This window comes from Lactuca virosa, chromosome 2 (genome assembly GCF_052849685.1).
Source record: "Lactuca virosa cultivar CGN04683 chromosome 2, Lactuca_virosa_CGN04683_v6, whole genome shotgun sequence".
Classification (NCBI taxonomy): Eukaryota; Viridiplantae; Streptophyta; class Magnoliopsida; order Asterales; family Asteraceae; genus Lactuca; species Lactuca virosa.
The window spans coordinates 84,195,953-84,222,218 of record NC_136427.1 but is presented as its reverse complement, the minus strand read 5'-3'; the positions used below and the strand labels follow the sequence as shown (position 1 = coordinate 84,222,218).

The following is a 26,266-nucleotide window of genomic DNA, read 5'->3' as shown; positions in this document are numbered from 1 at the left end:
TTTATCAGAGCTAAGATCAAACCAATCTTAGATAAGTAATTGGATCATTGAATTAGCATGTGCTAGAGAACTCATATTATGACCATAATTGTGTTTATTAAATCAATCTTACATGGCTCCAATCTTATTCAATAATTGATTCTGTGTTAACTATTGTGCGACCATACATAGACTTACATGAATTAATCAATGTTAGTAGATTTAGAACTAAATTGCTAATACTATCTTAATTGACACCAACATTAATTGTCATAACTAATTTATAACCCATTGAGTGAAAGTGGATTCGAACTAACATAAGTGTTTGTTTAATTGATTGAGTTGTGTTAAAGAATTAAGTTCATGTAAACTTGCAAAATTAGATAAAACCCCTTTCATTTGTTAATAATTAGGTTAATTTAGTAGTAGATAAATTAATTAGTCAAAACCGTTCCCTGTGATCGACACCCGAATTACCCTACTATTCTATAATTTTGACTAGGTACACTGTCTAGGTGCAATTTAGTTAGTTAAGGTAGTTAGGTTATAAATATTAAAATTTGGTGTAGCTAATTGTACGCATCAGTCACTCTCAATGTATACTCGTCAGAACCATGCAAAAGATCCAGAGGACCAGGTCAAGCAACAACTATAAGTTGATCTCGGAGGATCCCGAAATTTTCGGAATTGTTGTTATTAGCTTTAGACTATATATATCACTTGTATTCATCACAAAACACACGATTTTTTGACATAATACTAGCACTTGTAATCGTACTTAATATACTTTTCTCTGTAACCAATTACTTCAATCAATAAAATTATCAAGGCAGGTGATCATTATCACCTCCTAAGGTTTTATACTGGAAATCCTAGCAAGGATCAATGATTTACCTTGTAAACCACTTGTGTAATCTAGTTCTCATTTCACGGATCAATTCATTAACAACACTACAGTCTCTCATACATTTCGGTTGATTTTCACTTAGTTGATTTTTGACCAAAATATGTATCATAAATGAGATTTTCTAATATGTGTCCTAAGGACATATATAAGAAGCAGAAGTGTTAATTATAAGAAACATAACCATAACTAAATGTGATAAACATTAATTATTGTAATATTCCTTATAATTAATACTTCAACTAATGTTTCTTATATTTGCCATTAGGACATATATATTAGAAAATATCATCATAAATATATAAATTTCATCGAACAAAACTATATGCATATTCAAATCAATAACTAAATGTGATAAACATTAATTATTGTAATATTCCTTATAATTAATACTTCAACTAATGTTTCTTATATTTGCCATTAGGACATATATATTAGAAAATATCATCATAAATATATAAATTTCATCGAACAAAACTATATGCATATTCAAATCAAATTTTTCATCGGTTGCGCCATATGTAGCCGAATGGTGGATTTGTATGGAGAGTGAGTTTTACTTATTTTAACTTGGTAAAAGTGGTATACCACTTTGTATCGAAGAAGTCTCAATTAAACTTAAGAGAGTTTAATGATGAATAACTTTAATCAGTAATGTTTTATTATTAATTAAACAATTTAAATAGTGTTTAATAAATTAATAGTTTATTTAAAAAAAAAATATCTCGTCATGCTCAATTTTGTTCACATACAAGAGAGAGTGGACCCCGTATGTTTTCATTAGGGCAACGCACAAGCCAAATAATTATCGTATTAGATTTAAATAAAGATATTATATATTTGCATAAATATAATACTATGTTTACAATCACACGCACCCCTCCTACTACAATATTGTACTTGTATACATACCTTGTGACTTGAAGTCTTTTTTCTTCACAACTACTCAATTTTATCTTCCAAAATTTGCATCATTTCTCTGCAAAGAAGATCGAAAGAGATAGCACTCGTACCAGGTATTATTTTCAAGAAGTGTTTACTTAGATATTGATAATTGTTTATATTATTTTTGTTCCAGTCTATACAATCCATTCATTTGTTGGTCCAACCCCCTTAAATATTGTAAAACAACACATAAATAATGAAATCCATCACGCATTCGTTATTACTTTTTTTATCTCAAAATATGGCCATGAATTTGGATTTGTATAAGAACATCAGAAATTAAAAGTGGTTTTAGTTTACTTTTTGCATATTAGTTTTTATATGAGCTTGTGTGGGTATGTTTTGATGTTTTCTTCTATGTATACTATAACATGGGGCGATAAAAAACCACCTATATTTCGATCTGAAAGTGAAAACGATATTTCTAAAACGGCCGAAATATATAGTCCTTTTTTTTTGACAAACCTAGAACAGATTACAAAATCTATATATAGGTACGACAAATCTGGATTAATATAGCTGTTATCAATTCGGTTTGGGATGCTTTTTCCGGTCTAGAGTCCCTTTAGTTCATCCTATGTTAGTTTTTTTTTTCATGTATTTTTTTTAATAATTTTTCAGTTTTCGTTTTATGTTCCTACTGAGAGCGGCATTGTGTTTTCGTAATACATACAGAAAGGCTTGCAGTCGGTTGAAAGTTCTTGAAAATATACCATGTAGCTAATATGTTGGAGATTTAAGTTCCGCTTGTTGAAAAAAATTTAAATTTAAAAGTTGATGAGGGTATATGAGTTTGTTATTTAAAAATGTTTTCATATGACATGATAAAAGCTTTTGTTTCAGATAAGCAACCTTGAAAACCTAGTTGTAGGTTAGTAAGTTAGTAGAATATCAATATATGTATTCAACTTTATTGAAACGTCTACGGTCTAGCTACCAAAGTTATAAGATAATTTTATGTAGACAAATCTTTAAAAATGGTCCTTGGAGCATTTCAGAAACTCTATTCTTTAATTGATTCCATTCTGATGGCGGAGTTCCAAGGCCAACTACTTACAGATCATCCAGCGGTGAAAAACATGATTTCATGTTGGTAATTAAAGCTCCTATCAATTTGATAGATTGACTTCATCAGGTGCTCCAGTGGGCTAAGTGGGCTACAGTTCAGTTCATAGTGCAAACCCTAAACATGACTTTTGTGGTGTACCTACTCACAATTACTATGTGCGTCGTGATGCTTGCTGTGCTTGAGGTGAAATGGTCATGTATTGAGTTAGAAGGAAATGAGGAAATGGGAGAAGATGAGCAGGTGATCGAATGGGGTTTATGAATAATCATTTCTCAAATTTAATTACATGGAAAAAGTTAAAAGACACATTTTCCTTCGTCTAACTTGCACCTAATCAGACCTAACACACCAAATTAAATAGTGTTAGGCACACAGACGATCCAGTAATAGTTTTCAAACCCAGAAATCATCCTTTGAAAACAGAAAAAGTTATGGACCAAACTCAACTTTATTGGGAACCATAGACACCATTTTTGAAGATTTTCCTTTCTATATAAAGTCTAATTTCTTTTTGATACCGGTTAAAGGTGCCTCTAACAAACACTAACATTGTTTTTCCATTTTTAATAAAAAAAGAGAAATTAAATTACCTCCTACCTTTTTTGTCTACGGTTATTCCTACCTACTAAAATTATGACAAATCACCATTCAATTTAATTTTTATTTGATGTATTCTTAATATAGCCTTAATGAGTTAGTTAATAAAATATGGAATGATGATATTTGTCATAATTTTATTGGGTAGGAACATTTGTAGGCATGAAAAGTAGGAAGCAATTTAATTTCTAAAAAAAAAAAAAGATAGGAGAATAAAGACATTGTTTTTTTTTTCGTTTTTCTGGGATTGAAAAGGAGGATGAAGAATTGAGTCCTTGGATGATGGACAACACAATGTACGTGAAAGACATTGACGAAAAAAACATGATATTTACGCCACATTGTGTTTTATATTAAGTGAAGAAGAGAAAACTCGATAAAAATCCTTATATGTTGGCAACATAAACGATTTAGTTATTATATATATATATATATATATATTTATTCAATTTAGTCCTAAAACCGGACAATCGTATGCATTTTGACCCATGTACATGTTCAACATGCCATCCGATTTTTAAATTTTATATTTTTGGCCCAAATTTTAATTTTTTTTTACAAATTTGGTCTAAAATTTATATTTTTGGCATAGATTTTAAAAATTTGTTACAAATTCATCATAAATTTAGTTTGTTTACATCTTTTTTAAATCAAAATTGTTTTTTTTTGCTGTATAAAATCATATTTATACAAAAAAAACATATTTCTATATAAAAACCTTTTTTACAACATTTTTGTATAAAAATTACATACTTATAAAAATATTTCTTTATGTTAAATACATATCTATAAAAATGTACTCATGTGAAAATACATGAAATACACTTATGTAAAATACGTTATTATATCCATAAAAATGTATGCAAAGATGTATTTTATAAATTAATATATACCAACATGTTTTTATAATATATATATATATATATATATATATATATATATATATATATATATATATATATATATATATATTCATCAAAGATGGTCTATGTGGTTTGAAAATATTTACTAGATCGTTCTTATGGCTAACTCCATCACATTTGGTCCGTTAAGTCTGAATGTTTGTGAGACATGTGAGGGCAAGATCGTCATTTAACAACCACAAGGACCATACTTAAAGTTTTGTCTTAAAAAAACTTACTAACCCATCGTTGGACTAGAATATCAAAAGATATAAATATCAAGGACCAAAAATATAAATTAATCTCTTCTTCCCCTTTCTAACATCATCCATATTTTCTACTACGGTTCTTGAAGATTTGTCTTGAGAAAATAAGACAAATACATCAGTAGAAAATCCAATTCAACCTTTTCATATACATTGTTTGTTCGTGTAGCCATTTGGCCTAATCTAAGCCAAAATCGAAATCCTTTTGCTCTAAATTCTCGATCCCCACATCCAATTACAATTTGTTGCCTCCTAAACTATTCTCCGAAAAGACCACCAATTTTGGTTGTCGTTGTCGTAGGAGATGTCATGTGGCCATTTCAAACGATCCAGAGTCTTTCCCACTACTCAGAAGTTATTGATCAATGGATTCTAGGTCTTAGTCACTCATTTTGTTCTTCAGTAATTAATGCAACACACACCAGCAGAAAGAGTGGAAATGTTGTCGAGTTACTGAACTTAGTAGAGGCCGAGAAGATTCTAAGAGATGTTCGAGCATATAATGTGAGAGTCATACCTGTTAGAAAGCAATCATAGTTTACAGATTTCATTGTTGTTGCCACAGTTCATGTCACCTAATCGTTTCTAGTAGAGGCGGTGTTTGATGCCTTGGACCATTTCAGAAACTCTACTCTTTTAATTGATTCCATTCTGATGGCGAAGTTTAGAGTCCGACCACTTGCTGATCATCCAGCGGTGAAAAACGGAAGACCGCCTGAAGCCCTACCCATTCCCCAAGAGCTTCTTGACACATCCACTATTGCAGAAGCAATAAGTGTGATTTCATGTTGGGATGAGGATAAAATGGAATGGGGGCAACATTAATCATGATTTCATGTTGGTATAGCTCCGATCAATTTGACAGATTAATTTCATCATTTGCTCCAGTGGGCTACAGGTTCAGTTCATATTGCAAACCCTAAACATGACTTTTTGGGTGTACGTACTCACAATTACTATGTGCATCGTGATGCTTGAGGAGAAATGGTCATGTACAGAGTTAGAAGGACATGAAGAAATGGGAGGAGACGAGCATGTGATCGCTTGGCTTTATGAATAATCATTTCTCATATTTAATTAAATGTTGCAGAAATCAGCCTAATCGGTCAATTAATCGGAGATTAATCGCTAAACGGACGTCCACCGTTGAGATTTATTGTTAATCGGTCACTATAATCGGGCTTTGTCAATGCAAGTCAAAGTCGGAATTAATCGGACATAATCGGATTTAATCAGACCAAATCGGGTTTGGTCAATATAGGTCAAAGTCGGACCTATTCAGAGCTAATCGGACCTAATCGCCGATTAATCACTTATTTTGGAGGATTAAATTTAGATTTATAATTTTTTGAATATTTTTCTTAATAATTAATGGTCCCCGATTAATCTCCTGATTAATCCTCGCATAGACTATTAATCCCTAATTGCTAGTCCACCGATTAGCAGGCAAATTACGATTTTTGCAACCAAGAATTATTTACATGGAAAAAGTTAAAAGACACACTTTCCCTCATCTAACTTGCACCTAATCAGACTTAACAGACAAAGTTAAACGGTGTTAGGCAAATGGACGATCCATTAAAAGTTTTCAAACCCCAGAAATCATCCTTGAAGACAGAAAAAGTTAAGGACCAAACTCAATTTTTTTGGAAACCATAGACACCATTTTTAAAGATTATCCTTTCTTTATGACTTCTAATTTCTTTTTGATACCGGTTAAAGGTACCTCTAACAAACACTTAAATTGGTTTACCATTTTTAATAAAAAAAATGAGGATGAAAATAAAAACAGACCAGAAAGGTAGGAGAATAAAGAGATTTTTTTTTCTGTGTTTCTGGGTTCGAAAGGGAGGATGAAGAATTGAGTCCTTGGATAATGGACAAGATACTGTACATGAAAGACATTGAAGAAAAAATATGATATTGGGGCTATATGGTTTTTTTATATTAAGAGAAAAAGAGAAACTTCGATAAAAGTCCTTATATGTTGGCTTCATGTAAGGTCCTGAAACGGATCTTACCAGTGATCAAACAAACAAAACAATCAATAATAATGAGAATGAAGTAGAAACAGAAATCAGAACAAGCTTGCACACGCTTCTATTGATGAAAAACGTCTGGTACAAATTGTCTATATCTACCGTGAACTCTGTGGCATCAACAACCATCAAATGACCTAGCTAGCATCTATATATAATGGACTTGGGACGACTTTGGGTTTACGGTCGTAAAGAGGCTTACGGCCGTAAACTCATCACATGGCCGTAAACTACAAATAAACTACTAAAAACTGCATATTGACCCAAAAGAACCTATTAGAACGAAAGCCTAGACCAAACCATTAATTGGACCCTTCAATCTCCCCCTTGGTTTGGTGCTAGCTTGAAGTTAATCTTTGTCGACCACCATCACATATGCCTGTCCCATTGCCCCGTTCCACATACGTTTATTGATGATCTCGGCAACCATAGACGTGTACTCTTTCGCAGCTTGTTCAAAAAGCTGCTCGGCAACTTTTATTTGATAAGTACTCAGATGATGAATATCCCACCTCCCGAACTGGAACAAATCCCTTCGATCATACAGACGGATGCATCCATTTTTAAGCTTGATAACAGCAGACGATGTAGTCTCGTCGAAAACCCAATACTCCATGGAGCTTAGAGATCCATCTGGGTAACTTTGAAGCACAGGGATTTGTTTGACCTGATTGGTTGCAGGCCACATCACCACCTGAAGAGGATGACCAGTCTTGGGATCTATGACATCATGATAATGCTTGATAACAGACTCAACAGTCTTCATCGAAGGAAAACCCTTTTTCACCTGGTCTTCTAGAAAATGTTTGAACTGAGTTGCCTGTGGATTATCCGAGGGATTTGAAAAAGGAGATCGTAACAACTCTAATAGATCCACCCTAGTCCATGAATTGAAATCATGACGGTCTTTGTAGAGCTTGGTGTTGCCACTCTTTCTTCGTACGATCCACATGTTAAGAGGATCATGAAATCCCCAAGAAATGATCCCAGATCTATCACCGTACGTATCTCTAAAGCGAACAGCTCCAAGATTCGTAACGGTGATTGTTTCTTGATCTGCAGGTGCATTCTTGTCAGAATTCCTCTTAAACAGGAGTTGTCCTTTCTCAGCTGCTTCAGCTTGTCTATCACGCATAATTGCCTCAATATGGGGAGCATGAGCGGGTTCCTCATCAAAACGATTAACGACCCGTGAAGTCTGAACGGTTGGCATAGTAACAGGAAAAGCTTGAGTATGTAGATTGATCCTGTACTCATCTGCAGATGTTTGGTATTTGTCACCAAGATCTCCTTCAAGCTTCTTCTTCAACTCAAAATAACTGGAGGTAAGGAGATTAAAATGGTCTTGAAGATCAGAGATTTTCTTTGTCTTTATCGTTCGATCATCCTGGAGATCAGACACTTGAGACTTCAATTTAGCATTCTCATTCAATAACTCATTGACTTGAATATCAAGTTCAATGTTCTTCTGATCCAGGACACTGATCTTCTTTTGAAGCTCATCAAATGACGGTCTGTCTGCTCCTTGGTGACCTTCTTTGAAAGAAATCCCTTTGCCACGAGAAGAAGGATCTACATTTTCATTCTGAGCAAGATGCATAGCTAATCGCACAGAGGCATCATCAGGATCTATCCTAGGAGGAGAGAATCCTGGTGGAGCAGAGGAGCCACCGGCCTCAAAATTGGTGCTAGGACCTCTATGAAATGGTTCTGTTGATAAGATGGCAGGTGTAGTAGTTGGTGTAATCGGCATGTCATGAGACAAGTCAAAATCCAAAGGCCCAAACCTAGGATCACGTCTTCTTCTCTTAGGTGGAGGCTGCAAGGTCTGGTCTGTTGTATCATCACCCTGAAGTGGTTCAATAGTAGGTGAGGCAACGTCAAGGGGAGGAATCCCTGACACTGTCACCATTGGAACTGTAGAATCAACTATTTGATCTGTAGACATGGGTGTCGATTCGAGAACGTCTTCAGGATCCCTTCTCTCCGTTGCCGTGTGAGCAACATACCTGAGATTATCAAGCAACGAGTTAAGGTTGACATTTGACAGAAAGTCATCATTGCTTCCAAAATTAGTTGGAATCTCATCTCTATCGAAACCTGTAAGATCAAGGTCTTCATACTGATTAGACTCAGCTGCATTCTTGGAAGACCCTTCATTGTAATCACCTTTAACTTGGACTGTTTGCAGGTCATGCTCCTCAGCTACTGATACAGTAGGAGCAACTGTCTCTTCCCTTTCTTGATCTGATACGGTGATCACATCTCCTTCCGAGATCACCTTTTCTGACGAAGTAGGCTCCGAAGATATCTTATTAGAAGATCTGTGGGACTCGGACGCTTCATTCGGCTCAGCAAATCGTCCAAATTTAACCAGAGGATACAGTCCTTGAAAGATAACTTTCCTTTGCGATTTTGTTTAATGAGCCCAATAGTGCGAGGGCCCAAGGACTTCATATCAAGTGTTTCTCCCTCCTTTACCATGTCAGGAAACTGTTTGTTGATGAAGATCTGAACGAATCTAGGATACATCAAGAAGGTATCCCGAGTGATGGCATTGATGTTGACCACAAACTCGTCCAGGATAAACCTAGAAAAGTTGAAGCCAATCCCCGCAGCAAGAGAAACAATAGCGCCAGTGTTTCTCAGGGATATTTCATCCACACCGGACCTTCTGCCGGAGATGCAGCTCACGAACACGTGGGCTAGGAATCTCCAATAGGGTGGCAGAAGCTTTTTCACTGTAGGAGGAGAATCACCTTCATACCCCATCTTCTTTAAGATTTTCTGAGCATCTTCAATACCAATTTCCGTGGGAAATCTCGGTAGGTCATTGATAAACAATGTCTCTCTTACGAACTGCTCATCGATTACAATTTTGCATCCTTTCACGACTGCATCTACTGTCACTGCTCCATCATCGTCTCTTGTCAGTCTGGTAGTCTCTGATAAAATGAATTTTGATATCAATGTGCTTGGTTTTTGAGTGTTGGACAGGATTTTTAGCAATTTGAATCGCAACCTCATTATCACAGTAGATAGGGGTTTCTAGATAATTCAAACCGTAATCCAACAGCTGATGTTGGATCCAGATAACTTGAGAGCAACAGGCAGATGCAGCAACGTATTCCGCTTCAGCTGTTGAAGTTGAGACAGTGTGTTGCTTCTTGCACTGCCATGACACCAGCCGATCTCCAAGATATTGACACCCTCCTGAAGTAGATTTCCTGTCAAGCTCACAGCCTCCATAATTACTGTCAGCAAAAGCACATAAATCAAATTCAGAATTTTTCGGATACCAAAGACCCAATTTTGGGCTGCCTTTAATATACCGAAAAATTCTTTTGACAGCAATAAGATGTGAAAGTTTAAGATTAGCCTGATAACGTGCACATTGACAAACTGCAAACATGATGTCTGGTCGGCTTGCAGTAAGATACATCAACGATCCGATCATCGATCTGTAGTGTGTCTGATCTACGGATTCGCCATCAGTATCTGGAGTCAGAAGAGGTCTTTCAGCCATCGGCGTTGATGCAGGCTTAGCGTCTTGAAACCCGAACTTCTCAAGAATATCCTCCACATACTTGGCTTGATGTAGCAGGATTCCGGTTGAATTTTTTTTGACCTGAAGCCCCAAAAACATGGTCATTTCTCCCAACGAACTCATCTCGAACCGCTTTTTCATAACACCTTCAAACTCCTTGCATAGCTACAGACTGGTAGACCCGAAGATAATATCGTCAACGTAAATTTGAACCAAAATCTGATCATTATCGACATGCTTGATAAACAAAGTTTGATCGACAGTGCCACGAGAGTATCCATGCTCGAGTAAGTGCTTTGTAAGAGTCGCATACCACGCTCGAGGAGCCTGATGTAACCCATACAATGCCTTATCCAACTTGTAGACATGATTAGGAAACTTCGAGTTAACTAACCCAGGGGGCTGATCAACATAGATTTCTTCCTTCACCTTGTCATACAAGAAGGCTGTCTTGACGTCCATTTGATAAACTGTGAAGTTCATATAAGAGGCATATGCAAGGAAGATACGGATAGCCTCCAAGCGAGCTACTGGAGCATAAACCTCAGTATAATCAAGACCCTCGACTTATCGAAACCCGCGAACCACCAATCTAGCTTTATTTCGCACTATAACCCCTGAATCATCCTTCTTGTTTCGATAGACCCAGCGTGTGTCAAGAGACTTTTTGCCCTTTGGTAAGTCAACCAATTTCCAAACCCCGAGTTTTTCAAACTGATTCAACTCTTCATGCATAGCATCTACCTAGCTGGGCTCATTCAGAGCCATTTCAACATTCTTGGGCTCTATTTGAGAGATAAAGCAAGAGTAGAGGCATGTATTGACATCTCCACTCTGACTTCTGGTTTTAACGCCATCGCCCAACTGACCAATGATGTTCTCGATCAGATGATCGCGTTGAATTCTTGATGGTACCATTGCCAGATTGTGCATGTCTGCAAACTTTAAAGCTGTCATTTGATCTGCACTAAAACATACCAAATAAGAAACGAAAAACATTTGAGCAATGAATGTTATTTTGATCAAAATAATAAATTATTAATTTTTTTAATTTACTTTTATTAAATCAATTTCAAATTAGCCCAAAATAATAAATTATTTTAATCAAAAACAATTTTACAATCAACATAGGGTTTACGGTCAAACTTGAGTTTGCGGCCGTATACCCATGGCCGTAAGCTAACGGCAGTAAACTGAGTTTACGGCCGTAAACTCCTGGCCGTAAGCTTGGGCAGTAAACTGAGTTTACGGTCGTAAACTCCTGGCCGTAAGCTTGGGCCGTAAACTCCGATAGTTTGTTTTTCGTCGATTTTGGCCTCAAAACTCATCGATTTCATGAAGCGAATGCATTTCCTTGGTCGGAATCCTCTTACCTACGAGATGAACGGAGCAATTTCACGAAATCTAACAATTTTTTTTTGAAGCTGAGAGAGAATAGAGGGGTGTTTGCGGCCGGAATCAGAAAAGTGAAGGGATTCCGGCTGTAAACCCTCTATAAATACCTTTTACCTTTTACCTGCTTTCCACACTGTGTAAGGCACAGTCCAATTTTTTAAAAGTTTTCAAAAATAATACTTTGAGGATTTTAAAATAAAAACTTAATAAAAATAAACTAAATAAAAAATTGAAAGTAAAAATAAAATTAGAAATAAAAATAAAATTAAAATAGCAAATAAAAAATAAAATTAAACATTTCTAAAATTTTGACATACACAGATAAAATAGAATTAAAATAAAATTAAAATTAAAACAAAACAAAACAATTTCCAAAATTTAAAAATTTTAAATTTTTATAATTACAAAATAAAATAAAATAAAAACAAAAATAAAATTTAAAATAAAATAGACTAAACTTTATCTAAACGAACACTGAATAAAATTTTTGTGACTTAGGGATCAAAGTTGTTAGACAACCCTAGTCTACTTATTGGTACCTTTATCTTCATGTCTATGTCTGATCGATCGTCGGTATTGTGGTCCACTTAAACACGAAAAATTTGTGATAATTTTGGACAAACTAAGAATGACAAGACATTTTGATTCTATATTCTTAGATAGATTTCCTAGGGACCATTTAGCTGACGACGACCAGGGATATTGTTGTCCACCTAAATTGAGCAGCGAGATCTACAGACAATCTGTATGTGTTCAATTTTAATTGTACCAGAACATGTTTCCCGCTTCCTGATATGCTCCAGTAATCAAGAATTTCCAGAATACTCCTTACACCGGGTGAGCAGACAATTATTAAGAGAGAAGATAGATTTAGAATGCATATGCTATACACCCAGGTCGGATCTCTTCCAATCACGCAGAGGATGAAACATATGACTAACTGAAGTTTCAGACGGATTGAGAAAAAGAATGATGCATATATTGTGTACCAGGTCGGATTTTGAGTCACGCAGAGGAGACAATATATGGCTAACAGATAGAAAGAATTGCATAGAAAGAAGATGCAGAGAGATAGAGTTGCATATGTTACAGTCCAGGTCGGATCTCTCGATCACGCAGAGGAGGCAACATATGGCTAACAGACAGAAAGAAAGAAAATAACCTTCTACATATCTAATTTTTCGGAATTCCCCAGTCACCCCATCAATACCGGAATTAGGGACAGAATCCGCACATCGAGGAAAAGTGAATCCACAGTTCTAGATACGGGTTCTTTTAGTGTGACCAGTAGATTCCCATGTATATCTCACTGCTCAACCTATCCGAGCGTCGTATTGTCAGGCTAAACGGATCTAACTAGTTCAATATATGTCAAGTCCTAGAATTCCTTAAGTTCAAATCTTCCTAGTCAAGTCCATTTAGAATCTTTCGTGCCTACCGACGCATCGACCATAGAGCGTAGACAATTCAATTTTGGTACGTTACGCAGATTCAGATTGCCCGTTATCACTTGATAATATCACTTCCCAACACATGACCTACAAGCAGGATTATCAGTAACATCCTTTTGATTTTCTGATTTTTTTAATTGTTTTTGGATTTTTTTAATTTTTTTGTTTGGTTTTTGTTTATTTCTCCCCCTAAATTTGTGCATGGGTGAGAATGAAATCACAAAAATCCGCAAATTTAAACTAACCAAACCAAAAATAAAAATAAAAAATTAAAAAATAGACGATAAGAATCAAAAAATAAAAAAAATAAAAAATAAAAAAAATAAAAAACTTAAACTAAGTAAAAAAATAAAATAAAATTAATCCTCAAAACGTATCATCTTCAAAAATCCCACAAGCACATCGAATCGAGCTTTGTTAAAAGGCTTGGTGAACAGATCCGCCACATTATTAGCAGTGGGAACCTGTTCCAGCCGGATAAGTGAACGTTCATAACAGTCTCTGATAAAATGAATTTTGATATCAATGTGCTTGGTTTTTGAGTGTTGGACATGATTTTTAGCAATTTGAATCGCAACCTCATTATCACAGTAGATAGGGGTTTCTAGATAATTCAAACCGTAATCCAACAGCTGATGTTGGATCCAGATAACTTGAGAGCAACAGGCAGATGCAGCAACGTATTCCGCTTCAGCTGTTGAAGTTGAGACAGTGTGTTGCTTCTTGCACTGCCATGACACCAGCCGATCTCCAAGATATTGACACCCTCCTGAAGTAGATTTCCTGTCAAGCTCACAGCCTCCATAATTACTGTCAGCAAAAGCATATAAATCAAATTCAGAATTTTTCGGATACCAAAGACCCAATTTTGGGCTGCCTTTAATATACCGAAAAATTCTTTTGACAGCAATAAGATGTGAAAGTTTAGGATTAGCCTGATAATGTGCACATTGACAAACTGCAAACATGATGTCTGGTCGGCTTGCAGTAAGATACATCAACGATCCGATCATCGATCTGTAGTGTGTCTGATCTACGGATTCGCCATCAGTATCTGGAGTCAGAATAGGTCTTTCAGCCATCGGCGTTGATGCAGGCTTAGCGTCTTGAAACCCGAACTTCTCAAGAATATCCTCCACATACTTGGCTTGATGTAGCAGGATTCCGGTTGAATTTTTTTTGACCTGAAGCCCCAAAAACATGGTCATTTCTCCCAACGAACTCATCTCGAACCGCTTTTTCATAACACCTTCAAACTCCTTGCATAGCTACAGACTGGTAGACCCGAAGATAATATCGTCAACGTAAATTTGAACCAAAATCTGATCATTATCGACATGCTTGATAAACAAAGTTTGATCGACAGTGCCACGAGAGTATCCATGCTCGAGTAAGTGCTTTGTAAGAGTCGCATACCACGCTCGAGGAGCCTGATGTAACCCATACAATGCCTTATCCAACTTGTAGACATGATTAGGAAACTTCGAGTTAACTAACCCAGGGGGCTGATCAACATAGATTTCTTCCTTCACCTTGTCATACAAGAAGGCTGTCTTGACGTCCATTTGATAAACTGTGAAGTTCATATAAGAGGCATATGCAAGGAAGATACGGATAGCCTCCAAGCGAGCTACTGGAGCATAAACCTCAGTATAATCAAGACCCTCTACTTGTCGAAACCCGCGAACCACCAATCTAGCTTTATTTCGCACTATAACCCCTGAATCATCCTTCTTGTTTCGATAGACCCAGCGTGTGTCAAGAGACTTTTTGCCCTTTGGTAAGTCAACCAATTTCCAAACCCCGAGTTTTTCAAACTGATTCAACTCTTCATGCATAGCATCTACCCAGCTGGGCTCATTCAGAGCCATTTCAACATTCTTGGGCTCTATTTGAGAGATAAAGCAAGAGTAGAGGCATGTATTGACATCTCCACTCTGACTTCTGGTTTTAACGCCATCGCCCAGCTGACCAATGATGTTCTCGATCAGATGATCGCGTTGAATTCTTGATGGTATCTCATGGCTGATATCATTAAGCGAGACGGGAAGATTGTAAATATTGACACCTCCTTCATTTGCTGATTGTCCCACACCGGATGACTCTGCTACAAACTCATTAGAAATGTCTTCAGGAAAGAGTAGTTCCATAAAAGTTGAAGTGACAGCGGAAGCATCTCTTGACATGAACTCACTTTCAACAGGAGTGAGTGGTTTGGCCTCAGCATCAGGAGTATCATTCTGAACTGGAGATTTTGGACTATCAGGTGGTACAGATGACTCCCCTCAGGCGAAGCAGATGACTCCCCCTCAGATGGCGAAGAGGATACCATTGGGGGTCTGTAGACAACTTCTTCGTCTTCGTCTTCAGAAACATTCTTCGAACTAGAGAAAGACCCAGATGAGCTATCCGAAGACACATTTATGGACTTGAAAAGCGATGTGTAGTCAAATAACCAATCCGGACCCACTCGAGCATCCGTTTCGTTTTCCTCTAACCAGCACACGTCATAGGATTCCACAATCTGCTTTGTCTTCTTATTGTAGACCCTATATGCGGTGCGTGCAGCGTACCCTACGAAGTAACAATCATCGGCTTTGGCATTAAACTTTGGGTTGGACTCTAGGTGAAGAAGGGTGCAAGGGCAGCCAAATACGCAAAAATGACTGACTGATGGCTTGTGACCATATAGAATCTCATACGGAGTCTTCATCTGAGCTTTGTTGATCAACACACGATTCTGAACGTAGCAAGCAGTGTTGATCGCCTCGGCCCAAAAGAAAACCGGTAACTTGGAGTCAGACAGCATCGTCCTTGCAGCGTCTTTTAAGGTTCTATTTCTCCTTTCAGCAACACCGTTTTGTTGAGGTGTGTGGGCGGAGCTGTATTGACGCATAATCCCCTTTTCTGCGCAAAAGTGATCAAGAATTAAATTCTTGAACTCTGTTCCGTTGTCGGTACGAAGCGCCTTCACCCGATTGTTGGTTTGGTTCTCAATTAGCACTATGAACTTCTTTATCAGTTCTGTAACCCCCAGCTTTGTTGGATAAGAAGAAGACCCACGTAAAACGAGAGAAATCATCAATCACAACCAAACAATATGAACTTCTGTTGATGCTAAGGACGTTGACTGGACCGAACAAGTCCATATGTAATAATTGGAGCAGCAGACTGATTGAGTTAACCTGTTTTGGCATGTATGGTTTTCTGTGATGTTTACCCTGGGCACATGATACACACTTTTCAAACGTTATGAAGTCTCTGACAGGTAAACCACGAACCATCTCATTCTTTGCAAGACGATTTAGGTTTTTGGCGTTAGTATGACCGAGTCTTCGGTGCCACAGCATTGCATTTTGTTTTGAGATCTTTGAAAAGAGGCACGTAACTTGTTCTGGAAGATTGCTATTCATATCAATAATGTAAGCATTCCCATCCCTTTTAGATTTTACAAGAATCCACTCTTCTGGGATGACAAAACTTGGCTTGAGAATCATACATTCCTTGTCAGTGAAATGTATAGAATAACCTTTGTCGCATATCTGAGACACACTCAACAAACTATGCTTTAATTCGGGAGCAAAGTTGACATTCTCGAAACTTAACACTCCATTTGTGTCGGTTCCTCTCTGAGTGATCTTGCCACCTTCTCCACCCGCAAAGGAAACATATCCCCCATTAAAAGATTGAATGTTGTTCAGTTGGGAGATATCTCCTGTCATATACCGGGAGCAGCCGCTGTCGACGAACAAGGTCTGACGACATTCCCCCGCAACTGTCCCTGCAAAATGTGCGGGATCATTCAGATTTGGGAACCCAGGTCATCACTTTCCTGGGTTGACCCGTTGCCTTTTCAGATTTATCATTGTTTATTAATTTTCCAGAGGATACAGATGATGGATTGGAACTTATTTTGGGCAGCCGTTGATAATTAGGTTTTCTAACAGTCACCGATGGTTTTGAAATAGGATTTTTATCAGTCTGCCTTTAGCACCTAGGTTTTCTACCTGAATTTGTTGAAGACCCAGAGCTGCTCCTTAACGAAACCGATCTTGGCTGAGCCATGTTAGGTTTTGGCAAACTGTTCTGGACTTTGTTATGAAAGACCTTTTTATTGTTTTAAAGAACTCCCCGTTTTCTACTACGATCATCCTTCCAATCATCATTCCGAGAACGAGTTTTAGAGGACTTTCTAGTTAAAGACCTTCCTCTAAATTTGTTCTCTCCTCTTTGTGACATATAATGTACAAACATTCTATTAGGACAATTCCTAGATATATGACCACCAGTACCACAATTGAAACAAATCTGTTTGTTATTATTAAAACCTATACTGCTCTTTTCATATTTGTTTTCCATACCGACACCCTTGCTTTTCTCACATGAACATGAACAAGAAGTAGGTTGTGAGATAAGTGAGGGTGTATCAGATGGAGAAACTTATGAAAATGGTGGTTTTTTATTATTATCATCACACACATCAGAATTGTCAATCATCTCATCAAACACTTTAAAAACATTCAAACCAGTATCAGAAGGTGCAGAAAAATCACAAAAAACATTGTCACTATCAACATCAGAAAAATTAAAGTCTTTATTTAAAACTAAAACTTCAGGTTCAGACTCAGTTTTATTTTCAGAAACAGATCCTTCAACTTCGTGCTTTGACTGATTTAAGGATTGATCTGCAGGAGAAGTAGAAATGTTAGTACTTTCAACATTAATAAATCCTCCCGAAACAAAACCAGACGGCTTGCCATAAACCATGAATGGTTCATTGACAATCTCCTCCTTGGACAAAGGTTGAAACTGGTATGAATGGTTGAAAGGAGGAGGCACTTTGTCATACCCTAGACCCTTAGACTGATTATGTTTAAATTGCATGCAGTGGTCTATCATGTTGGCAACTACTTCACTTGATACATCAAATTTTCTAAAATCGAAATCAGCAGTCTCAAATTTGCTCTTTAATGTGTCAAGTTCAGTAATTAATTCAGCGTTCCGTGTCTTTATGTAGTCATAATTCTCACATTTATTACTGTAGTCCTCCTGAAGTCTTCTAAAGTCCTTTATTTTAGTTTCTAACTGGGCCTTAAGGGGTTTTTGTCCTTTTCTAAGTTGATAGCCCTCATATCTAAGGTCCTCTACTTCTCTAAGTAACGTTTCTATTTCCTCATGAAGAATTTTAACATAATCAACACAAGCTTGAGAGCATGAAGGCAAACTTACCTCACTTTTCTTCGGTTCAGAAGTAGAAGATACCATCAAAGCAAACTGAAGCTCCATCATCTTTTCTTCAGCAGCAACACTCTCCACAGAAGCTTCATCTTTGACTTGGGCTAGGTGAGCATTTTCAGGTTTTGAAATATTCAAGGCCTGCATCTGGTCCTCCCAGTCAAATGACTGAGCAACCATAGCCTTCTCGCTATTGACCTGAGCACCTCCCCGATTGTTTCCCATCGCAACCATTGTCCTGTCGTTGTTCAATCTTCGATCCGACATCGGGCACTCACGAGCAAAATGACTTGGCTCATGACAATTGAAACAACGTAACTTTCCCTTGTTGAACCCTACCTTCTTATCGACACTCATACCCCAGTTGTTCTTCCCGGTCTTCTTAGCAAACTGCTTCGCGCTGAAAACTGTCATGGCAATTTGCCATGTAATATCCATTTCTTCCACGTCTTCTGGATGAATCTGATCCAGATCAGCAAACAACAATTGTGGTGGAAGATCTGCAGCTACAAGAGCATTGTAGCAGTTGACAAGTCCTGTGGCGAGAGCAAGATTTTCATCACACTCCTTAGCACTTGAGGAAGAAGCCCCGTTAGAAGAAGAAGCAACTTGAGAGGCAGCAAATGATTGGTTCTGAGGAAGAGGCATGGATGATGCAGCAGGAAGTGAAGTAGCTGATGAAGTGGAAAAGGATTGAGTCTGAACTTGCTGAGCAGCATAAGGTTGACCTGTAGAGGGAAAAGTGAGAGATGAAAGAGCATTGTCAGATGAAATTCCAAGATTTGTAGCTGAGTACGAATTCACATGGTTTATCTCCCGCTGTTTATCATCAATATCACACGCCTTGATGATCGCCATCACCTGAGCAAGAATAAGGCGATTTAGGTCTTTGGTCTTCTTGATAACGGCTACATTCATGTCCAATGACTTTGGAAGGGCATTTAGTAGCTTCTTGTTTATTTCAGACTTTGTCAAGAAGATTCCAGCTATGCTCATCTCAGTGGTGAGAGTTATGAATCGTTGAAGCTGTACCTCCAGGGTCTCACCAGGAACGTAATTGAACATGTTGAACTTTTGGCGCAGCATGTCCTGGCGACTCTCCTTCATATCTTCATTTCCTTCATATACCTCAATTAAGGCTTCCCACAGAGCCTTTGCTGAAGTATACTCCCTAAAACCTTGAGCTATATCCGGAGACAGAGCCATGGTCAGAGTGGCCAAAGCCCGTTCTTGCTCCTCAACCTTCTCAAAATCTTCATCAGTGTAATTCTCAATTGCTTTGTCAACCACTTGCCCTGCAACAGTTGTGGTTATTCTAACGGGATTCTTAATGATGCTTCTCCAAATTTTGAAGTCCTTCATTTTAATGTACTTCTCAATTCGGTATTTCCACTCAGGAAAACCATCTGCAGACAAGAGTCTTGGAATGCGAGTAGTTGTGCCCATGACAGAGTCCAGCTCATGGTGATGTGTTTGACTTCGTGAATCCATTGAATATTAATTTAAATAAAAAAAATTAAATTATTTTCTTTAAAAAAATATGAGTTTCCGGTCAAAATAAGCGTTTACGGTCAAAGGGGTGTTTACGGCCGTAAACTCGGTTTACGGTCGTGAGTTTGCGGTCGAGAGTTTACGGTCGATGTATACGGTTTATGAATCTAAGCTTGCGGTTATTGATGAAACTTAATTTATGGTCCAAGAACTGAGTTTACGGTCCAAGAAACTTCTTGAGCTTGCGGCCGTAAACTCTAGGCAGTAAACTCCCAGAACTTCAAGAAATCACGATTTTTGGATTGAACTTGATTCCCCTTCGCAGCAAACACCAACTCCAATCGTAGACAATGAAGAATATGGCCAAAAACTCGATTGTAAGATGCTTTGACACTGGTTTTGCTCTGATACCAATTGTAAGGTCCTAAAACGGATCTTACCAGTGATCAAACAAACAAAACAATCAATAATAATGAGAATGAAGTAGAAACATAAATCAGAACAAGCTTGCACACGCTTCTATTGATGAAAAACGTCTGGTACAACTTGTCTATATCTACCGTGAACTCTGTGGCATCAACAACCATCAAATGACCTAGCTAGCATCTATATATAGTGGACTTGGGCCGACTTTGGGTTTACGGCCGTAAACAGGCTTACGGCCGTAAACTCATCACATGGCCGTAAACTACAAATAAACTACTAAAAACTGCACATTGACCCAAAAGAACATATTACAATGAAAGCCTAGACCAAACCATTAATTGGACCCTTCACTTCATTATCGATTTAGTTCTTATATATTCTTTATTTAATTACGTCCCAAAACTGGATAATTGTATTCATTTTTATCCTTTTACATGTTCCACAGGTCATCTTACTTTTAAAATTTATATTTTTGGTCAAAGTTTTAAAATTTATTACAAATTTGGTGTAAAAGTTATATTTCTTGCTTAGATTTTAAAATTTTGTTTCGAATTCATCCTAAATTTTGTTTTTTTACATTTTTTTTAAAAAAAGTTGTTTCACATTTGTTTTTATTTTCTGTATAAATCATATTTATAAAAAAAAACATATTTTCACATAAAAAAACCTTCTTTTTCTATATAATTTTTTTAAAACATTTTTGTATACAAAACACATACTTATAAAAATATTTTTTATGTTAAATACCTATTTATAAAACGTAGTTAAGTGAAAATACGTGAATTACAGATATGTAAAATACATTATTATACCCATAAAAATGTATACAAACACGTATTTTATAAAAATATATACAAACTATATATATATATATATATATATATATATATATATATAATTTCATAGTAAACGTATTTGTATATATTTATATATTTATATGCATAAAAAATAATAGGTTTTTGTATACAATTTCTTTTATATAAAAATGTGTTTACATATTTTTTTTTATAAAACGTATTTGTTTTTTATAACTTACTAGTTTGTATACTTTTTTTTATAAAAATATGTTTGTATACGAATGCATTTTGTTTGATATATTCGATATAATATTCTTAAACTTCAACCCCTAACTTGATTACTTTCAAAATTTTTGAAATTTCACTATTATTTCCTCTTACATCAAATGTTTTTGCTGAACACCTACTAAGCTATATATATTATAGCTGAAAATGAGAATTATATAAGAGCAAGATAAATGTGGAATTTTTAAAAATATTAAAAGTAAATCAAGTTATAAGGTGAATTATAAAAACATTGGACAATTACAATGTATATATGATACAAAACGACGTATTATAGTGAGTTTGGATACCTAAGCTTATATTCCCTGAAGGGTATATTCACTTTTCGCATATATATATATATATATATATATATATATATATATATATATATATATATATATATATATATATATATATATATATATATATGTTGTAAGCTAATTATTATGGCCCGTAGCCTTTGTATGTTGTATATCTCCTCATATTTATTCGGAATACCAAAATGGTTATTTATGGGAAAATATATTTTGTAATAGTGTTTTATTTATTTGGATGTTAACACTATATGGTTTTTTTTTTTTATATCGACCTTAAGTTTGTAATAAAATCAAATTCTAGAAGGATTATTTTTTTGATCGATTTAAAGAAAATTTTTCATACCGGTGCATGTAATAAATTATATTTATTCCTTTCCAAAAAAATAAATAAATAAATAAATTATATTTATTTAAAAATTAATTTTTAATACAAAATGCTTTTCAAATATCAGTTTTATATATATATATATATATATATATATATATATATATATATATATATATATATATATATATATATAAATAGAGTTTTTATTAGATAGAGTTGCTGAAATCAGATGTGAAAAATAGTAAAAAATCATTAGATAAATTTATCATTATGGAGGATGCTGTATCAATATCAACTAATCATATTGAAAATATGGATCCAGATATGTCGATGTTAAAAGTATGAATTATAATGCTTACATTACTCCTACATTTTTTTTAACCGGCAAATATAATATAATATACTCCTGAATTAACACCTAAATCAACCTACGTTCACGACGAGACTTGAACCTTGGACCTCAAGGAAGGAGGGCACCACCTAATACCGCTGGGTTAGAAGCCCTTTGGTTCACTTTTAAATATATACATTTTTCCCTATATAGAAATTTGCTTTTTGTTCTTTGGATATATTAAAGAATATATAGGGGTATTCATAAATTTTTGGATGCAATTGTTTGGGTCGTCATAACGAGCCTTTAGAACAGTGGCTGCAATTGTAAAAAGTTAATGTATTAATTATTTCAAATAATCATAATCTTTAAATATGTTTTACTAAATATTACAAATGAAAATCATGAGACAAATCAAAAGGATATATAAAATAACAAGAAATAAGAAATGAAGAAAGGTTGCAGGCTTCTCTCTCTCTCTCTCTCTCTCTCTCTCTCTCTCACAGAGCTAACTCTCTCATTTTATTAACAGTTAAAATGGCCGGAAGTTTAGTCACTATTGCTGCCGAGGGAATACTGAAAAAGGTGTTGTCTGTTGCTGCCGGCGAACTAGCCATTGCTTGGGGTTATCAAGAAAAGCTGATCAGCCTTCATGGAACATTGGACCTGCTTCGTGCCAAGATACGTGATGCAGAGAGACAAAAGGGAACAGAGGCTGTGATGGTGTGGCTGAAGCAACTAAAAGATGTGGTGGGCAAAGCTGATGATGTGTTGGATGAGGTTCATTATGAAATGCTGAGGCGTCAGATAAAGAAACGAGATCGGTTGTCAAGAATGGTTCATCTCTTCCTAGCCTAAAAAAGCTTTCATTTCGCTGGGAAATAGGTCATAAAATCGAGAACATCAATGAAACGTTGCTTAAGATCAATACAGAAGCAAACAGATTAGGACTACAAAATGAACAATACCCTGTTGGCCCTGTTCCGGATCATCTCTATCGGGAGACTATTCCACATCCAGAAGAATTCAAAATTGTTGGGAGGGAAGTTGATGAACTACGTATCATAGAGCTTTTAACCCAATCAAGAATGGAAGAAAAACTTACAGTTCTTCCCATTGTGGGAATGGGCGGTATTGGGAAGACAGCTTTTGCTAAGTCTATCTACAATGATAAAAGAATCGAGCAGCATTTTGATGTGAGAGCATGGTTGTGTGTGTCGGTTAAGGTTGACATCATCACTCTTCTTACAAAGATCTATGAATCTCTTGCTGGAAAGAAACCTGAGTCGGACTCTAAGGTCAATTTAATTAAAAGTCTTGAAGAGAAGTTGGGATCAAAAAGATATTTTCTGGTCTTGGATGATGTTTGGGTTGAAGAGAGGCCATATTGGGAAGAGTTTAGGAGGTGTATGATAGGTGTAAACTCACAAAATGGAAGTGGCATTCTTGTCACTACACGGAAACTTGAAATCGGAACAACTGGAATGAAGGCTGATTCATGTCATTTAAAAGGTCTTTCTCATCATCATTGTTGGCACATCTTTAGAGAAAGAGCGTTTGTGGCAGGCACATCACCGTCTCCAGAACTGGAATCCATAGGCCACGAGATTGTAAAAAAATGTGGTGGTTTACCATTGCTATTAAATGTAATAGGTGGCATGTTGGCAAATTACAATAATGACAAAGAAAAGTGGTTGTCCATACAAAATAGCAAGGTTTGGGATCTAGAAGAAGAAACGGATAGAGTTCAAAAGAGTTTGGAACTGAGCTTTGATAATCTCCCCAATTCTATGGTCAAGCAATGCTTTGCATATTGTTCCATCTTTAAGAAAGATAAGGTCATGAAAAGGGAAAAACTGGTCCGACTTTGGATGGCTTTAGGTTGGTTCAAGCAGATGAGGAAAAAAACAAGGAGATGGAGGATGTTGGAAATGATATTTTTCAAAATTTGGTCAGCAATTCGTTGTTCCAAGATGATGAAAGGGATGAGTATGGTCACATCACTCGTTGTCGCATGCATGATATGGTGCATGATCTTTCTTTATCACTTTCAAAACATGAAAGTCGATGTCTTGTGGATGCGACTAATGATGATATCACATGTATCCCTCAGGTTAAACATCTCTCTTTTTACCAAGAACGGAAAGAGGATGATGAATTCAAAGCCAAGGTGTCTATGTTCACTGAAAGGGATACAGTGGCTAGAAGTTTGCATACACTGTTCATCAGAGGTGAAGTTGAGAAGAAATTTTCATTTCAACCATTAAAGTGCATGCGAATCCTAAAGCTCAAAAGTTGTGGGATAGAGAAGATAGACGACTCAATTGGAGAGTTGGTGCATCTCAGATATCTTAATTTGTCATATAACAAGATCCGTGTTCTTCCAAAATCTATTGGAAAATTATACCACTTGCAAACTCTGAAGCTGCCTAGAGACTTGAACCAGTTTCCGGAAACCATGAGAAATTTGATAAGCCTGCGATATTTCCAGTGTGACAAAAACATTCCTGCCAATATCGTAGGACAACTAACTTCTCTTCGAACTTTGCCTTCCTTCACAGTGCTTAGAAGGAAGGGACATGGTATAAAAGAGCTACGCCATTTGAATAACCTTGGTGGAAAGCTCCATATTGGCGGTCTTGAAAATGTTAGGAGCAAAGAGGATGCTGTTAAGGCAAATTTATCTAGAAAGAAAAGGTTATACGATATTCATTTCAGTTGGAATGTGGATGATCAAGGCTCCAGCAGAGTTGACAAGGATGTATTGGAAGGCTTGCAACCCCCACAAGATGTGAAAATATTGAAAATTGACAGTTTTTGTGGTGATAATTTTCCAGAATGGGTAATGAAGATGGCAGTCAATATTGATAGGAAAGAGATGCCCCTTGACAAGCTGGTGGAGATCAGATTATATGGATGTAGGAGCTGCCTCTCTCTTCCGACGCTTGAGCACCTGCCACATCTTCGGGATCTTGTGCTAGAACGTATGGACAGCTTGACATACTTAAGGAGTTCCGATGTTACTGGATCAAGCAAGCCTCTGTCTCCATCATTGAGATCACTCCAACTAAAACATATGAAAAGACTGGAAAAGTGGATAGACGGAGCACCCAACAGCTCAATAATGATATCGCCTGTTCTTGAGAGCTTGGAGATTCGTTTCTGCCATAAGATTAATCTCTTAGATGAATGCCATCCCCATCCTCTTATTTCCTTAAAGATATGGGGTTGCATAGGTCTGGTGTCCATTAAGAGCATAGAAGGCCTCACATCTCTTGAATCTTTAGAAATTATCATGTGTCGTCGTCTTTTAGAAATAATCAATTTGCCCAACCAGTGTCATTCTTTGAAGACTTTGACAATTATGTATTGCACCAACCTGACTTCCTTGCCTCATGAAACATTTGATTGTTTTTCCTTCTTAAAAAGGTTGGAACTTGGTCCGTTCTCGAGGGAGCTCGATTCTTTCCCGAGTCTCCAAGGCATCGAGAAGTTAAGGGACCACCTTCACTCTTTATATTTGGACGGTTGGTATCATTGTGAGTTGATGCCAGAAGAAATACAACACCTCACCTCCCTGACTGAGTTAACCATAAGAAGATTCAAAATACAAGAACTGCCTATATGGTTAACCAACATGTCATCTATCCGATATTTGAGATTCAATAACTGTGAGAGGCTAAATAACGAAACAGTTAGACAGAGAGCGCCGCAGGAAGCATATGTCTCTTTAAATTATTCGAGGGTGTACATTAATAGAGATGTTAACTAATTGTTTGAGTGCGTTGATGTATAAATAGTGTTGTATCATTTACTCCTCCTCTTGTTCATTTAGAAACTGAAGTCAGACTAGATGATGAAGAGTGTTAATTAATTAGTTATTTGAGTGTGTTGGTGTATAAATATGTTGTATCACTCGTTCCTCCTCTGGTTCAATTATAAACTCTCGTCCCACTTTCTCCCCAGCCATCCAATTGTAT

General features: G+C 36.4%; 1 pseudogene across 1 annotated transcript; it reads left to right on the top strand.

The window, feature by feature from the left end:
* The first annotated feature begins 1,828 nt into the window (after positions 1 to 1,828).
* LOC145159235 (putative disease resistance protein RGA3) lies at positions 1,829 to 26,251 on the top strand (annotated as a pseudogene). Its single transcript, XR_013737563.1, has 2 exons — positions 1,829 to 1,899; positions 22,819 to 26,251. The product of XR_013737563.1 is annotated as a putative disease resistance protein RGA3 (transcript).
* Positions 26,252 to 26,266: the final 15 nt, after the last annotated feature.